We start from the raw sequence: 19,197 nt of genomic DNA on the forward strand, positions 1-19,197 counted from the left end.
TGGTTTAAATGGTTTCCAACTAGCACAGTGCATATGTAAGAACGGGTGGTAACTTTTTTTATTGTCTTATATATTAAAAATTGTTTTCTCCTATAACGCATATAATTAAAATTCTGCTAAAAGAGCAAGTTTTCACCATAGTGAGGGAGAGGATTTCAAACTTTCATGTACCATATATTAGCTTTTTTCTTATGATTTATATATTAATATAACTGTTAAAGCATCATTGCCTTGGTTTTGCAAGGTAATATTGGTTTGATCATATTCTTTATTCAGATTCAAGTTATTATAATTAACATGAAAGTAGTGACTACAAGCTTTCTTGTGTACATAGATATACTTGCATTCCCCTTAATGTCTACAAAATGTCCCAGCGTTGACATATTAAATATATGTCAGTTTCCACAAGTCCGTCTGGAACTGTAGCCTATTTTTCTGTGGGAATTATTTGCAAACACAGATTCACCTGTTTGTCAATCCCTAATTGTTACATTTCAGTTTATCGACTAGTCAAATGAACACATTTACTTAATAAGAGTATTCAGAGACTATCTTCTGTAGGGCAACCACATCAACTTTTTGACAAAAATCATGATCCTCATATTTATTTCCTTCATGATCACTGATGAGATGGAAAAGAATGACCTTGGCTGGCTGACTGCCCGGTGAAGCCTGCAGCAGACACTGACGGCAGCTGTGATTGTGTTTTGATGTTTTCACCAACCTATTGCTGTATTGACTTGATGGCAGCCAAAACATACGTTTGTGATCTCATTTTTCTCCAGCAGTTTTTTCCACTCAATCAGACACGTACACAAATATCCACAGGACAGAAAAATGCTTTTAACTGAAGCAAATCTCTTGGGAATAGTGTCATGCAAGGACCTCTTTTTGACAGAATATGGTCTGCTGCTTGTGCCAAGCATTTTTGCCATTAGTGAACAGCATTGAATTTAATGCCAGAAAGAAGAGGTGCATTATGAATAAATGGTTCTACTATGCTGAGTGAACCCATGGTGCCCAAGATTGAGTAGTAAATGTATCTTTTTTAATAAAGACCAAAGATTTTTAACATCTATTTGCCATGACTGAGTATTAATATGCACAGTCTCTCTGAATTAGCATTAAGGAATATTTCTTGCTGGTGTCATGGAAGAGAAAACAGTGTGTCTTCTTCAGAGAGACAGAGCCCGAATCAGCTGTCTTTCCCTGGTTCCCCGTGGGTCCCTGCTGTAATGCTGCTCCACTTCTGATGCTGAAAGAATTAAATTACAGCGTAAATCCAGATGTTGTTTGCTAAAAACATTTGAGGAATCCTCTTTTTGATTATGGCCTTTTGGTTTACAGAAAACACACAAGAAAGTTTAAACTCCCACTTCATAATGAGGCCCAGTATTGGACATCAAACAGTATTTTTTAGTGATCATGCACTATACTCACACTTGGCACCAAAAAACTTACACCTATTTCCCAAAATAAATCAAAGGATTAAAATTCTCCACCATGATAGAAATTCAAAAAACATGTTTAATCTCTAAAATAACATTCAAAGTATGAAACATTACATAATGTGACCACTTTATAGGATAAAAACCTAGGCAAAGTTTTTCTTTATACTGATTAGCCAAAGATTCTATATCAGTCTAATGATTTTTCAGCATCAAACAAAGCCTGCGATGACAGAAATAGCTGAATTAAGAAAGAAAAAAACGTCCTCTGAAGTTAGCAGAAACAGAACAGTTTCTGATAAGGAATGCCTTAAGGTCTTGTGTAAAGGCTACTATGATTTATCAAATTATTTTGCTATCATTAAATCTCCTTAAAATTCTAGTTAAAATACATTCACCAAAAATCAAAATACTCATTTCTCAAAAATAATTAATCATTCTGTATTTTCACTCATTTCTAACAGCAATTTCCTAACAACTTTTCCTAAAGTAAATCAACCTAAGTAAACATTTCACAGGCAAGTCAGGTGTCAGGCGAATGACCAGAAATCCTTCCTAGGAATTCAAACTGAGTGTTTATGTTGTCTAAGTTGACTTCAACCAAAGTTACTTATAATTCAAAAGGAAATGTGGTAAGCTAATGGTAAAACAAAATACTTTACTATTAATAGAAAAGTGATAAAATGAACACATCTATAAATGTTTACTTATTTACTTGGTATTTATACATAATGAAAAAGCTCATTTTCACACACATATTTTGGAGGGAAAAAACATACTAAATAATATATAATACACACAATCTCACCACCCCACATGGTCATGCTATGGAAAAAATACGCATTAATGTTACTTTATTTTTATTACTGATTTTGTGAAAATTCAAAGTATTAAAATCTGATATATATTTAACAAAGGCTCTGCTTCATTATTGCAAAAGAAGATTTCACCTTTAATTTGTACGGTTGTTTGAACTATATTTTTCTGAAAGTGTTTCCTTTATTTCTAAATACATTTTACCAATGCTAATTTTAATTTCCTCTTCTTATGTGTTCATGGTTAGGAATCTATTTTTTTTAAATAATCATCATTAAGTTATTTAAGCATGTTCAATTTAATCACTTCAGTACTTTTTTCTGTCAATACAAGCACGCATGCCCTCTCCCCATTTACTGGGTCTATTCCACTCTGTAAAGAAATATGAATGACCTTGTTTTGAATTAAACATTAATGGATATTTACTTAACAGAATGTTTCTGTTAGGTATTTGTTAAGACGGTGCCAAAAAGTGGGAATTATAATGTTGAAAAAAACACACTCTCATCCTTTCTGCATGGATGGAATAAACTTCCAGGGCGTTACCATTCACAGGAGAGCGTGATCCCATGTTGGGGTTCTACCGGAAACTAGAAGACACTCCCGCAAAGAGGAATGTCGATGAGCTGGTTTAGAGGCTGAATTCAGAGCATCACTGGAATTTTCATCAATCACTGGAGGAAAAAACGAAGAAAGATATGGCATTGTAGTTTGAGGGGCTGATGTAAAACTATGGAGGCAGATCATTCTAGAATATTTGCAACATCGGTCCAGAAGTCCATGTGGTTAGAACACAGGATAGGAGTTTAGACTTTCTTCTACACACTTCGTCTTTCCATATTAACGTGCTGTTCCCTAATATTCAACTACCACGTGCTGCTTTTCCCACTCCTCACTCCTTTGCTTGTCTTCCACACACATTCTGACCTACCCAGCTGCCCTTACAGAAGGGTCTTGAAAACCAGACTCAGGGGGTCACACCTGCTTAGATCAGCCTGAGTGCGGTCAGGCTGCTCCCTCCCCTGATCGGATGCCATAACTGATCAGTACTAACACGGATTTTGACCATTTCATTAGCTGTATTACCTGAGTTTATCCTCAACAAAAATTCCAGGATAATTTTTTTCTTCCCTCCCCTTCCCACCTGCTGTTAAACCAGGTCTCACCACTTGAAGATTATTTTTATAGTTAATTTGAATTTCTTGTTGCTCAATTTGATTTTGTATAAATTGGTCCCCCATAACAGCATACTTGTCAAGTTTTCTGATTTTTCAGATATTCTTGTGCACATCGTTAAGAAGAGTATTGGGCTGAGCAATTAAATGTGAAATACAATAATCAAAGACCTCAATAGAGAACACCCACAGAGCTCACTCAGTCCTTCAATCAACGTAAATTGTCTAATTTTTCAATAATGACAAATTCACTGAGTCGTAGGTGCTCTCTCAAACTTTAACTTGATTTGTTTATCAAAATACACTTTCTTGTGAGGAATTATCCTGAGGTACTAATTTTTTAATTTTGTGTTTAATGTCATCTCTACAAATCATGGATAATAAATCACTGTTCTATTTGTTCCACGATAGTTTAAATTATTTAAATGTTTAGCAAAACTGAATATTAAAGTAAATATAAAATTTGTACATTATCTTCTATAGAGATATGCTGCTTCCACATGGAAATTGAATTTCCAAGAGACGGTTTTCACATGTTTTTGTTCTTTGAAATGATTTTATTCCATTCCTTTTTTCCCATTTGCTGTAGAAGAAAGAATAGAATTAGGACTGAATATTACTCTCTTTCTTGTATGTCTGATCACACTGCAAAGATGAGGACTTCCCCTTCCAGGAGATTCTTATTATAACGATAACACAAAAGTATTCACTCCGTAAACCATTTCTTTGTCAAAATATAGTTCCTAGTAGTAAACTGTTATTTTTAACACAGACTTTTTCTGTACTCAGACAGCATATCTAACTTCCCATTAGAAAACTCCTTTTAATACCTTTGAGGAGCACACTCAAACTTCGGCTGGTGATTGTTTTCCCAAGTCTCTTCCACAGATATAACAAGAATGTTTTCAGCTCCTATTGCAGATTCTTTAGTAACGACCTTGGAGCTGACAGTGGGAAAACGTCACTCACTGCTTCCCAGGAGTGGAAAAACAGAGACATCCTCTCAATAAGTAACCTTGGAGGGCATTCGAAAAATATTAACAGAAATCTCATTTCCAATTAGTGGGCTTGAGAAATTAAGTGAAAAGAAATACATTGAGCTATTCCCCATTTAATAAAAAATAGGAACTTAATATGTGTAAATTATTAGAATCTAATCTAATCTACTTGTATTATTTGTGCTTATTTTTAAGAGTTGATCAATCTTTGCTCCAAGAACCTGGTGCTGTAGAGTTTACAACACCAGACTTTCCTTGTTTTGTCAGAGAAGAAACGAGCGCCTGGCTTCTTTGAAAATTCTCACTTTCCAATCTTCTCTCAAACGTTTACTCATATGGTCATCTGTTCTCTTCTTTCACAAAATGGCTTAGAGCACCTAGGTGTGCTAGTGTTTTGTTCACAAAGCAGTTAAAACAAAGCCCACGCACGGAAGGACAAGCAAACTCTCTCATGTCATTACCGCCAGCATGAAAGGCTGGAAGAAGCGAGGAAAAACCTGGGGTCAAATCTTGGTAGTATTAAGCTCCTTAACTCTAATTCTCTCTACCTTCCTTTTAGCATAAAAAGGGGCTGCAAATCCCTCTCTCTATAGGAAATCACAGCATCATTCTTAAGGGAAAACATAAAACAGTCATTCATTGGTTTAATAGCATATAATAAACAACCACAAACAGAACTGAATTAACTGAATTTTCAGGTGACATTTGGCAAGCTCCTTCAGATATTTCTTGTCCAAAATATTTAATTCACACTTCTATTTAATTAAACAATGCTGTTAAGTATTTTAAAATGTTTAATGGGCCCTAGTTAGCTAAAATCAATATATAATCCCACAGGTAAATTCCGCTCCTCCCACCACCACAGAGAACCGTGCAGAATGCTCATTCTGCCATCAGGTGGCTGTAGCATGTGACGTCCTAGGAGTGACAATTCCAGCAACACCGTATGTTTTAACCATCTGGATGATGGCGCACGGCCCACATAGTGATACACACGTCTCCTAAACAGTTTCCACAGACTTTGTGGGGTAATTACCATTAATTCAAATCAAAATTACTGACAAGTCTGTGGGAAGAATCATGTGATGCTTCTTGGTGCTTGCCTTCATATAGCAACAAAAAATAAATTCACAAAGCACAGTTTCATGTCCTACATTTAATAAATGAAATGTTAGAATTTGAGATTCACAAACTCCAGTTATGTGTAATTGATTTTGGTAATTTAAAATTCCTTAAATATTATCTGAGGACTTGCTAAGTTTTGATGAAGCCATTAAACAACTTAAAACTATTAAATCTTTCAACATATTTAAGCACAAAATTTCATAATTGAATTAATATTTTTTTCAACTATTTATCATGACAGTCTGATTTTTACTCACACATTCTTACAGTTCATTCTTTGAAATGACAGGTTGTTTAAAAATTGTGTTAAAGAATAATTATACAAATGCACAACATATTGACATAAGGAGGGAAAGCATTTTTTATGGAACAGGTTACATGTGTATATGTATCAGTGCCATAACATCAAAATTGGATTTTCCATGAAATGTTTAAAATGAATGTTTTATTTAAAACCATGGATCTTGTCACATAATAGAAACATTTCCAGTCAAATCAGTAAATTAGTGTATCCTGAAGTCAGTTAAAGTGCTGTCATCCTTAGTCCCTGTATGCCTCCTGCTACATATCTCACGTGAATTTGATTGACTGGAAGACACTACCTGTCAAACAAATCTGTCAAACAGAGTTGAGGAAAAGGAAAAAAATGTCCTACTTCTGCAAAGTGGCTCAGATCTTGACCAGGTCAAAGGGGCAAATATCCATTGAAAACAAGTAATCTGAATTTCAACTCACAGTGGAGAATCGTATTATAAACCGTAAAAGGCTAAAATGAGGGGCCACCCTGTAGCTAAATGGTTAAGTTCCCGCTCCACTTCGGTGGCCCAGGGTTTCCCCAGTTCGAATTCTGGGTGTGGATATGGCACCGCTCAGCTGGACACGTTGAGGTGGCGTCCCACATGTCACAACCAGAAGGACCCACAACTAAAAAAAAATATACAACTATATATTGGGGGAATTTGGGGAGAAAAAGCAGGCAAAGAAACAAAAGATTAGAAACAGTTGTTAGCTCAGGTGCCAATCTTTAAAAAAAAAAAAGAAGCCTAAAACGAAAATGGCCAAAGACATAAAATAATGGATGGAAACAGAAAAAGAAAGAACTGGGAGACTTGCATACAGTATGTGGTGTAGGAATTTGTGGTAACATCACTGGTCTGTGACCGCCCTGATGTACGTTAAACTATGTGGCGTGAAGCAAGGGGACGAACCCACTAGAAGAGGAGAGAACCAGCACACAGCAGGACAACGTCTGGAAGGGCGAAGCCATCTTCATAGCGGCATGGGACACCGGAAGGACACTCTGTGAAGCTGACCCCGTGTCTGGTCGTTGAGGTCGTGTTAACTTTACATCTCCTCTCTGCGGACCTTGCTGATTTGAACACAGGTCTGCACCGCTGCAAGCCTCGTCAAGTAGATCGTTCCTGCTGCAGTGCTAACGGCGACAAGACAGCCTGCCAGCGTCGACGTGCAGCCTACATTAAACTCCGTGACGCTGTCTCCAGGGTGGCAAAGTGTGTCATATATACCTCAAAACGTATTGCAGTATTGTAACGTGCCACATATCTATCATTTTTCACATGTCTGTGCAGGGCAAAATACTTATGAATAACCTCATAAGAGTGAATGTTTTGGACCAGCTCCAGCACATCCAGCCTTCGCCTAATTTTCAGCTCAAGCTCTGCCTGCCCTTCAATCTTCATAACCAGGAAACTGTCTGGCTGCTGCTTTAACAGCCACAAATTCATATGAATATCCACACCGCACTATAGTGACACCCGGCTTCCAATGGTTGGTGACATGCAAGGCCAGCTCCCTAAGCTACAGCCAAGTCCAAACTACAGACAGAGGCTGCTCGTTAGCGGGGAGGTCCCTTGAAGGTCGGAAACAGAAAGCTGTCTCCATCTCCAGTGAGTCCTCTCTCAGATTGTCATCGTGATCCTTATTTGCTATCTAATGTCATTTTAGGTAAAGAAAAAAAGATTTTAAATCATTAGCATGAGTTTACCGTCATCTTTGTCTTGTGTAATGGTAGGTTTAAAATCCCTGAAATTACACAATTTGTGTTTTATAGCTCACACGTGCATGTGTATGTTTTTCAAACAGGGTAAATGCCACAAGGATCCAGCTCAGCTGGTCTCACTTCCCTTCTTGGTACTTGCACATTCCACCCACACCGTCTGCCTCTGGCTCGCTGCCACGGGAGGAAGGACTGAAAGAAACAGGAGCCGTGGGCTGCTCTGTCTTTCTCTTTCTCTGGGTTCATCAATTTCAGCACAAATGGTGGCTAATCCACAGGGGGTCAAGTGGGCAGGAAAGGATGGACCAGGGCCCTTGGATTGTCTGTGTTTTGTAGAACAGTGCGGCCTCCTTGGGTTCTTCATAGCAAGCTCTGGGCCAAAGGTGCATGTGGCTCTCAGGGCCACCGGCCCTCATCTGCGTGGTCATGCATGAGACACGATGGCCTTGACTTGTCTTGCATCGCCCAGAGATCCTACGCCTTGTGAGTCTCTGGAACTCTGTGCTCATGGGACCTTGTGGACTCTACATGTGACTGGGTTGAGAAGGAAGGGTGGATATGCAATGGCATGCCTCTCTTCTGCCCACGTGCATGATTCATTGTCCTGTCGGTCTTCACTTACACAACACAGTCCGAAGATAAAATCTTTCAGAATTTCAATATAGTGACTGCAGAGTATTTAGGCAAGCGTGGGGCCCTTCTGATCGAAAGGCTCCGAGGGACAAGAAAGGTCACAAACCCGTGACGCCCACCCAGGTCAAACGCCGAAACCTTCCTGAAGTCACAATAGGCATATCTTTTCCAAGATTGTGGTGTGTTTACCATAATATATTCTTGCTTATCAATTAACGTCAGAATAATTCAGTGCAGCTAGACCCTTTAAAAATTGTTCCTGGAAACGTTTGTCACTGATCACCCTAATTCTTTCTGTGAACTTTATAGCTACTCTTTTAAAAACATCTACATGATATACGTCATTTTTTTTGTAGAATTAAAATATTCTGTTTCATCATACATACATGCACATACATAGATTCTCTCCAGACAAGAAGCAAAATTATTTAAAGTGAATATTACCACTTGAAAATGTTTAAATTGCCTAACACTTGGAAAGTTAAGATCAACAGGATTTAACTGAAAGTAGTCTTTGATAAGTAAAGAAATAAGAGAAAGTAACTTCATTTGAATAGAATAAGCATGACAAACAGTGCCAAGAGCCCAGCTCATCAGCTATTCTGTCAAACAGGGGATGTGAGGAACTTTGAATCTTTAAAGTTAGCTGAGAAGAATGCTGAGGGCTAAAGATGAATTTCCATTTGCAGCCGCATCCCAAATGCTGATGTGTGTCAACAAACAAGTAAAACATGTCACCCAAGTCACCGTGGAGCAAGAGCAGACGGGCTGCAGGTGTGGTGTGAGCAAAGCCCCACCTGGGCGGTGACCTGGCAGAGCGGATTCCCATTGACCAAACTGATTTGATAGCAGGGAAAGTTGTTTTAAAAAGAAGAAGAAAGTTTGGAGCTGACAAAGCTGGTTAGCTGTGTTCAGAAAGGAGGAACTGATGTACTGTGCCAAATCCACATTGATGGAGGGGTGAAAACAGGCGCAAGGGACCCTGTATGAAACCAATATTAAGTATTTGTAAAATGTTGAATAAGTGACAATCTATTGTTCATTATAAAACATATTTTGCTAATAAACATCCTAGTATAAAAAAGAAAGTAATTGTAATTACCAAAACTCCTATCTATTGTATATCTGTCACAACCTATGCAATGCCTCCAAAGCTGATTTACGCTTTAAAAAATAACTTGAGGGGCCAGCCTGGTGGCACAGAGGTTAAGTTCACACGTTCCGCTCCCCCGCCACCTGAGGTTCACCTGTTTGGATCTCCGGTGCGGACATGGCACTGCATGGCATGCCATGCTGTGGCAGCCGTACCACATATAAAGCAGAGGAAGATGGGCACGGATGTTAGCTCAGGGCCAGTCTTCCTCAGCAAAAAATAGGAGGACTGGCAGTAGTTAGCTCAGGGCTAATCTTCCTCAAAATAAATAAATAACAACATATCATACCTTCTCAGAAAATTGAAAAAATGTGAAAATTATGCATACTCACAAATATACAACTATTTCTTTCTCAGAAATAAACTAGCAGAATAAAATTAAAAGACATAGTCTTGCCCATTTTCAGCATTTTCATACATTAAAAATACAAGTAAATCAGGAATCAAAGGAAGAACCCAGTGTTCTTGCATCTGGAATGTTTACCTGTGACAACAGTTGCCTTTGATCAGAGGTTTCCATGCCTCCTCCAGGTCCACGTCTCCACAGTTCCTTGGTCTGTGGATTCTCTTAGCTCTCTCGGGCTCCCTCGCAGGCGGCACAGGTCTCTATGAGTCCAGGAGGCCTTGGCTGGCTATCTCCTGGTATTGGGGCTTCCTCTTTATCTGGAACGATAGGATTAAACAGTTGCCCTCCAGCTAAATAACCTGGGCAACACCCGTCTTAATTCTGCAAAGCGCCTACAAGGAATAATTCCATCATTTTTCACAGCCTCCCCCAAAGGGATCAAGCCCCCCAGGTCATCATCAGCCACACTTTTTCTGTGGTGCTCTAAAAATGCAGGGAGGAATCTCAGAGGGAGAATCTCGAGGCTCCCAGACTCTATGTGTGAACTCTGCCCAGATCTCAGGCTGACCCTGGAACCATGCACTCGAAGGGCAGAATGAGGTTTGATGAACTGAACCGAGGAAACGGCAAGTAAGAAGGGGACGGGTTATCCAGCTACAGACCACGGCTGAGGTGGAGAAGTGTACGTCTAAGCGACGGAGAACCCCCTTTCCTCAACCATTTTGCTGGTGTGCAGGCAACTGAGAACGAGCACATACTTATTTCTTTTCTTCATATGTGCATATAATACTTCCCATTAATAGGCTTTGACTTATTTTTCTATGGTTGATAAGTTTAGACAGTATATTGGCAAGTGACTTTTCTAATCTAATCCATAAATCATAAACCTACTATGTGCAAAATATAGTCCTATACATTTTCAAATAACAAAAAAGTACGAAATTTCCACAAGATGCATACCTCTTTTGGGGCAATTAAGGCATACTTCTATGGAAAAAAATTATGATTAACAGCTAAATAAACAGCCAAAAAGGAAAAAGAGAAAGAGAGGTTTGAAATGCCATTACATGCAATTGTAAAAACAGAATTGAAAACTTCCCAAATTTGGGGGTATGAGAGAAACACATAAATGTATAACTGATATTCGCAGTTCACTTTATAATAATGACCTGTAATGTCCTCTCAAACTATCTTAAAACAATGCATTAGGCAAGCTAAGACAAAGTTGTTCAATATTTCTATAGACGAATCTGGAATTATGCGACAAGAAAGATCTAGGACACATACACTACAGACGTCACAAATTCTGCACATATGCACCAGCATACCTGCGCACTTCAGGCTCTGTAAAAACTTGTCAAAAAGTTAAAACAAGTGTTACTTTTTACTTCTTGCTTCTAATTAGTCCATATTGTAGCTTTTGTAAACTTAACATACTTATTTTCTTAGGATAAAGTTTCATAATCCCCCCCAAGAATTGGTGTTAATCTATAAATTCACTGAGAGGACCCTCACTTACTTTTGCAAAAAGGATTCTGTCTAGTAGATAAAACTTGGTAATGAACGCCTATTACATTATGTCTACTTAAAAGCTTTATTTCATCTGGTACATAAGGCACAAGGTGTTAGCTGTTAGAGAAAGGAAGAAATGAAAGAAGGGAGAAGGAATAAAGGAAGGGTAAAAAGAAGGAAGGAAAGGAGAAAGGAGAGAAGAAACGAGGGAGGGAGAGGGAAGGGAGGAAGCAAAGAAGACTGAATACTGGTATCTAGGTAACGCCAGCCTACTTCTGAATATAATAGCCTATAAATTGAAAATATCATTCTGCCTTTTCTGTACACTTTAAAAGAGAATTTGCAGTGGACGTTGAGTGAAGCTAGGAACACCACTCAAACGGCAAGCCAGTTAATCATCACTTGTTTCTTTTGATTCCACAATTAATTTGAATGGCTGAGAAGGCGAGCAATTGCTTCTGTCAGCCAGACTGGACCTGGAAAGAGAGTACATGTTCTCCCTGCCCCCAAAATAACATTAAACGTGGTTTCCTAAGGTTTGCAGCAAGCTGAATACAGGCTAAGCTGAGGTTGATACAGGTTAAATGACACCTGAATGCACGAGCTACAAGCCGCCTGTGGCTAGTACATCCTACCAGGCACCTTATCATCAGGCGCTACTTGCACTTTCAAAGGCCAGATACCGTCCTTCACAATGGGTAGGATTTTCCTCTCCAGTAAAATTTACGATTTTTTTCAAGTGCAGATTTGTAAGAGCACTTAGAAACACATGTGCAAGGCTCTTTTTCACCATATAATCTTCCCGATTGAGGGTTACCTTTAGCTCTTTCAAACCCTTCATCTCGAGAGGCTGAGTCATTAGGAAGGTGTTGAAAACCCTTAAAATTTAATTTGTCATGATAACATACTGATGATTTGTCATCTTACAATGTCCACCTTAATTCTAGAAATTTGACATAAAATTCACCCTCTGTGTAGGCAATCGAGTTTATGTTGGTCTTGGGGGCCTATGGGTTTAAGACGTTGTGTCTCCAGCTGTAACAGAGCTAGCTGAGGTGAAGAAAACTGGCAGCTCTGACATCTCCTGTCTGTCAGTGACGTTGCCAAGGATCTTTCATACGATATTTTATTTAGTTTCCACAAAATTTTTGCATGATATAAATCATTACCCACCACAGCCCGTTGTTCCATTAGTGGATGTTGGGATTTTTAAACCTGTATCTGCCCAATTTCCAAACCCAAAGACTTTGTTCCATGCCACACTACCTCCAAGGGAGAGAATGTCACTTTTAGAATTTTTGTTTTTCTGTTTGTATTGGTGTAAACTCTGTTTTTATATGTTGAAAATATTGTCTCTCAATGAATAAATCTTATTAGTTTAATATCACTGAAGTGAAACCCACAGAACATATTACGGAGAATCTGAAAATTTAGAGATCAACCCTCTGCCATTGTGTAGAATCCAGTACATATCACAAAAGCAGGACTTTTACTACAGAAATGAAGCAAGACATTCAGATTTCAACAGCACCTTAGGACCCCAAAATAGTTACTTGTCTTTCCATTCTGTTATTTAATTTGACACACTCCAATTACAATTCTTAACACTGTAAATGATAGATAGGTAAAGGAATAAAGACAGTGATGACAAATTCAGAATTCCTGATTATTATAGGTCTCAGTATTAAAATCCAAGGAGAAGCAGGAGAAAATCATTATCAAAAGTGATGAATGGCTCAAGCTGTGGCATTTACGATTCTTGTAAAGTATTTTGCTAGATTAAATTAGATACTGTGCCTTAAATACAATTGGCATAAATGAATACCACCAGAAATTGAATTTACTAAAGATTGTTAATGCTCGCACGTTGTCATTTATTTCAAAAACATTATAGTTGTGAAACAAAATTCTAAATTTATTTCTCAGCTGTACTTGAACTTCCACTTAAAAGATTAATTTATTCGTTCATTCTCTTCTGCGTTCCCCAGCCCAGGCTTGACGTTGAGCCTGGAAGTGCTGTAAGCCCCGGAGAGCCACAGATTCAAGCCGCTCTTGGGGAGCACAGTTAGTGGAACCAATGCAACGAACGAGGAAAATAGTTAAGCACCTGAAAATTCGTCACAACCTGTGATGATTTCTGCGAAGAATAAAGACAAAGGCTTAGAGTGTATCTCAGAAGAAGTTTCAGAGTTTTTAACTTCTGTATTAAATGATTCAAAATCATTTCAAACCTTCCTGTATATTTTGTTTATAGTGCTTTTGTCATCTTGTTCCAGATGTCCTTGAGATCTCCCAGGTCTTCCTAGAGGTTAAACACAAAACCGCAAATATCCAGATCTATATCTGTTCAAGAGGGACAGACGTGAATATTTTTGTTGGGAATGTGTTATTCAATGCTTCCAACATATATGCTAAATAAATCTGGTGTCAATTAAAGCAAAAAATATCCTATTGTATTTTAAGATTCAACAAGTCATTAAATACCTACAGCAATAATGGTTGCCATTTATGGAGTACCTGACACGGGTCTGTGTCAGGCACTCTGCTAGGATGCTTGTTACAAGCATGTGCACGTGCACAGTCCCACACCCATACATGTACACAAAGATACGAGGTCACATAAACACGCATGAGAAAATATCTATTGTAGCAGCACTAGGAGTTAGATGTTATTATCCCTGTTTCAGTGATGAGGATATGGCCATTTGGAAAGGTTAAGTAATCTGCCTAAAATAACACAGCTCTAAAGTTTTTGAGTTAGGATCCAAACTCAAGTTTTGAGGAAAGAAAGATGTGCTTTTCTTTTTATTACATTATGCCAATGTTCCTCTTTTTCAAACATTATAATTTATACTATAAACAATAGGATTTGAATTTATGTTTCATCGCTCAACTTATATGTCTATCCCTGACTCTAAATTCAAACATTTCATGAGACCTCACTCAAAATTTCCACCTGGAGAGCTACCAGGAATCGCAGACCCACTGTGTCCCAATCCACTCCCATTTGAAGTCTCTCTGCCTCCACCCACATTAACCCCTTACTCCAACTTACCCATCTCAATGTCAACTCAAGCCTTCCAGTTGCTCAGGCCAAAATTCTTGAAATCATGCTTGAATTCTCTCTCACACTTCATGTCAATTCTAGAATGAAACTCTTTCAGATCCCTCTTGAAAATTTGTCTTGAATCTGACAACTTCCCTGTATCTCTGGCCTTGACCTAGACTAAACCGCTGCCATCTTCATCCACTGCTGAAAAAGCCCTGATTAATCTCCTGGCTGTGACACCCTCAGCCAGGTCTCTATTCAGTGTTGGCTGCCCCTCTCCTCCCATTCATGCTGCCACCCGCAGCCTGGCTTCCCTGGCTCACACCAAACATGCCCGTGCTTCCTGGCCCTTACATTTTCTTTGATGTCTTCCGGACCACTCTTCCTGCTTACTTATTTCTGACCGCTGTTGAAAAATCAGTATGTTATAGAGGCCTCATTTATAAAATGACATCATTCTGTATCAAATATATTTTAGATTCATGAATTATTTGAAAAAATATATAATCATCCTATGACTTCAACTGCACTGAAGGATCAAGCCAATTTTCCTTGCAAGACAATTCCAAGACATTGCCTTGGGTGATAGCATGTAAGAACAAGATGTCCAGTAGACAGATCCCATGTCACTGGAAGAGGAGCCAAAAGGATCCCAAAGTGTTGAACACATATCTGGAAATATCCCTGAAATATCATGTCAGTTGAGGATAATTCTACAGCTAGAATTGGACTACTTCCATAGCATAATGTATTTAATTCATAACATCCAATTTTAGAAAAGCTTTTCCCTGAATGAAAGGTCATTGTTGCTCTCATCTCTAACGTTCAAAAAGTATAAGAAACACATGTTATCCTCATAGGTAGGCCACAAAACATATTTTCAGTGGACCTTTTAGCAGCTGCAGACTCATTCATTATCCAAGAAGTGTTTCAGGTAAATAAGAAGTGACAAGTTTGCTGGACTGAGGAGCTTACTGTAATCTGTTTTCTATTATTACCATCTTTTTTATACATCCATTTCAAACGATCTTAAAATATTTTAAAAGTTTAAATTTTCTGTAGAAATTAATATGTTTCTAAATTTGTTGCACATTTTGGCATCACTCTACTAAAAACACAATAATGCTCAGCTGAAATTACTTTATATGAACAGCTTAGACTGAATATTTATTGTCTCACAGCGGGACTTTGGGGACTAAATTTTGGTGTGACCATATACTACAAGAGTTAAGCTTTGTTTTTGCAGATCTTTGAATACTATATGTTATCTTAGTAATATTTAAATTTAAAGCTACATGCTACAATGTCATATAAGCCATGTTATTCAATTACAATATTTAATTCAAATTTCAGAAAATAAATTTTTTAAAAAGGAAGGAAATTAGCTTGCGGTATTGTCTCTCAAAGCATATTACTTGAATTATGTTTAGAAGGTTTTTTTCCAGTAATTTTATTGAGATCAGAATGCTTTACAACATTGTGCAATTTTGGGTGTACATTATTATTTACCAATTTCTGAATAGACTTCATTGTGCTGACCACTAGTAGTCTAATTTTTGTCTGTCACTGTCCATATGTGCTTCTCTACCCCTTTCGCCCACCCCCTAACCTTCTTCCCCTGTGGTAACCACTAATCATTTCTCTTTATCCATGTGTTTGTTTATCTTCCACATATGAGTGAAATCAAGCAGTATTTCTCTTTCTCTGTCTGGCTTGTTTTGCTTAACATCATACCCTCAAGGTCCATCCATGTTGTTGCAAGTGAGACAATTTTGTCTTCCTTATGGCTGAGTAGTATTCCATTGTATACATATATCACATCTTCTTTATCCATTCGTCCATAGAAGGGTGCTTGGGTTGCTTCCACATCTTGGCTATTGTGAATAATGCTGCAATGAACATAAGGTGCATAAATCTCTTTGGATGGTTGATATCAAGTTCTTCGGATAAATACGCAGTAGTGGGATAGCTGGATCATATGGCATTTCTATTTCTAATTTCTTGAGAAATCACCATACTGTTTTCCATAGTGGCTGCACCAGTTCGCACTCCCACTAGCAGTGGATAGGGGTTCCCTTTTCTCCACATCCTCTCCAACATTTGTTGTCTTTTGTCTTGGTAATTATAGCCATTCTGACCAGTGTAAGGTGGTATCTCATTGTAGTTTCGATTGGCATTTCCCTAATAATTAGTGATGTTGAACATTGTTTCATGTGTCTGTTGGCCATCTGTGTATCTTCTTTGTAAAAATGTTTGTTGATATCCTCTGCTCCTGTTTTGATCAGGTTGTTTGTTTTATGTTGTTGAGTTGTATGAGTTCTTCATATATTTTGGAGATCAACCCCTTTTTGGATAAATGATTTGCAAATATTTTCTCCCAGTTGGTAGATTTTCTTTTTGTTTTGTTCATGGTTTCCTTTGCATTGCAGAATCTTTTCAGTCTGACATACTCCCTTTTGTTAACTTTTTCTTTTGTTCCCCTTGCCCAAGTAGACATGGTATTTGAAAAGATGCTGCTAAGACCAATGTCAAAGAGTGAACTGCCTATATTTTCTTCTAGAAGTTTTATGGTTTCAGGTCTTACATTCAAGTCTTTCATCCATTTTGAGTTGATTTTTGTGCATGGTGCAAGGTAATGGTCTACTTTCATTCTTTTGCATGTGGCTGTCCAGTTTTCCCAGCACCATTCTACGGCATTTGTTGAAGAGACTTTGGTTTCTCAATTGTATGTTCTTGACTCATTTGTCAAAGATTAACTGTCCATAGATGTGTGGTTTTATTTCTGGGCTCTCAATTCTATTCCACTGATCTGTGTGTCTGTTTTTGTGCCAGTATCATGCTGTTTTGAATACTATAGCTTTGTAGTGTATTCTGAAGTCAAGGATTGTGATACCTCTAACTTTGTTCTTTTTTCTCAGGATTGCTTTGGCTATTCGGGGTCTTTTGTTGTTCATATAAATTTTAGGATTCTTTCCTCTATGTCTGTGAAGAGTATCATTGGGATTCTGATTGAGATTCCATTAAATCTGTAGATTGCTTTAGGTAATATGGACATTTTAACTATGTTTTTTCTTCTGACCCATGAGCATGGAATATCTTTCCATTTCATTATATCTTCATTTTCTTTCCATAATGTCCTATAGTTTTCAGTGTACAGGTCTTTCACCTCTGTGGTTAAATTTATTCCTAGATATTTTATTCTTTTTGTTGCAATTGTAAATGGGATTGTATTCTTGATTTCTCTTTCTGCTAGTTCATTGTTAGTGTATAGAAATGCAATTTATTTTTGTAAGTTTATTTTGTACCCTGTGACTTTGCTGTATTTGCTGATTATTTCTAATAGTTTTCTGGTGGATTCTTTAGTGTTTTCTATATACAGAATCATGTCATTTGCAAAGAGCAAGAGTTTCACTTCTTCCTTTACAATTTGGATTCTTTTTACTTATTTTTCTTGCCTAATTGCTCTGGCCAAAATCTCCAGTACTACATTGAATAGGAATGGCAAGAGTGGGCACACTTGTCTTGCTCCTGTTCTCAGAGGGTTGGCTTTCAGTTTTTCACCATTAAGAATGATGTTGGCTGTGGGTTTGTCATATATGGCACACATTATGTTGAGGTGCTTTCCTTCTATAGCCATTTTATTGAGAATTTTTATCATAAATGGATGTTGGATCTTGTCAAATGCTTTCTTAGTGTCTATTGAGATGAGCATGTGGTTTTTGTTCCTCATTTTGTTGTGTGGTGTATCACATTGATTGATTTGTGGATGTTGAAACTTCCCTGCAGCCCTGGAATAAATCCCACTTAATCATGGTGTATGATGCTTTCAATATGTTGCTGTATTCAGTTTGCCAATATTTTGTTAGGGACTTTTGTATCTATGTTCATCAGGAACACTGGCTTGTAATTTTCCCTCTTTGTGCTTGCTTTATCTGGTTTTGGTATCAGGGTAATGTTGATCTCATATAATGAGGTAGGAACCATTCCATCTTCTTCAAATTTTTTGAATAGTTTGAGAAGGATAGGTATTAAATCTTCTTTGAATGTTTGCTGGAATTCTCCAGAGAAGCCATCTGGCCCTGGGCTTTTGTTTTTTGAGAAGTTTTTGATTACTGTTTTAATCTCTTTGCTTGTGATTGGTCTATTCAGATTCTCTATTACTCCTTGACTCAGTTTTGGGAGGTTGCACGAGTCTAAGAATTTATCCATTTCTTCTAGGTTATCCAATTTTTGAGCATATAGTTTTTCATAGTATTGTCTTATAATCCTTTGTATTGCTGAGGTATCTGTTGTAATTTCTCCTCTTTCATTTCTACTGTTATTTCTTAGAGCCTTCTCTTCTTTTCTTGGTGAGTCTGGCTAAGGGTTTGTCAATTGTGTTTATCTTTTCAAAGAACCAGCTCTTAGTTTCATTAATCCTCTCTGCTGCTTTTTATTGTCTATTTATTTCTTCTCTGATTTTTGTGGTTTCTCTCCTTCTGTTGACTTTGGGCTTTGTTTGTTCTACTTTTTCTGGTTCTCTTAAGTGTAGTTTAAGATTATTTGAGATTTTTCTTGTTTCTTAAAGTGGGCCTGTATTGCTATGAATTTTCCTTTCAGGATGGCTTTTGCTGCATCTTATAAGAGGTGGTATGTTGTATTTTCATTTTCATTTGTCTCCAGGTATTCTTTAATTTCCCCTTTGATTTCTTCATTGATCCAATGGTTCTTCAGTAGCATGTTTTTTAGGCTCCACATATTTCTGACGTAGTTTTTTTCTTGTAGTTGATTTCTAGTTTTATAGCATTGTGGTCAGAAAAGATGGTTGAGATGATTTCAGTCTTCTTAAATTCAGTGAGGTTTGCTTTGTTTCCCAAGATATGGTCTATCTTTGAGAATGATCCATGTGCACTTGAGAAGAATGTGTACTCTGAGCATGTTGGATG

This window comes from Equus przewalskii, chromosome 18 (assembly GCF_037783145.1).
Source record: "Equus przewalskii isolate Varuska chromosome 18, EquPr2, whole genome shotgun sequence".
NCBI classification, from domain to species: domain Eukaryota; kingdom Metazoa; phylum Chordata; class Mammalia; order Perissodactyla; family Equidae; genus Equus; species Equus przewalskii.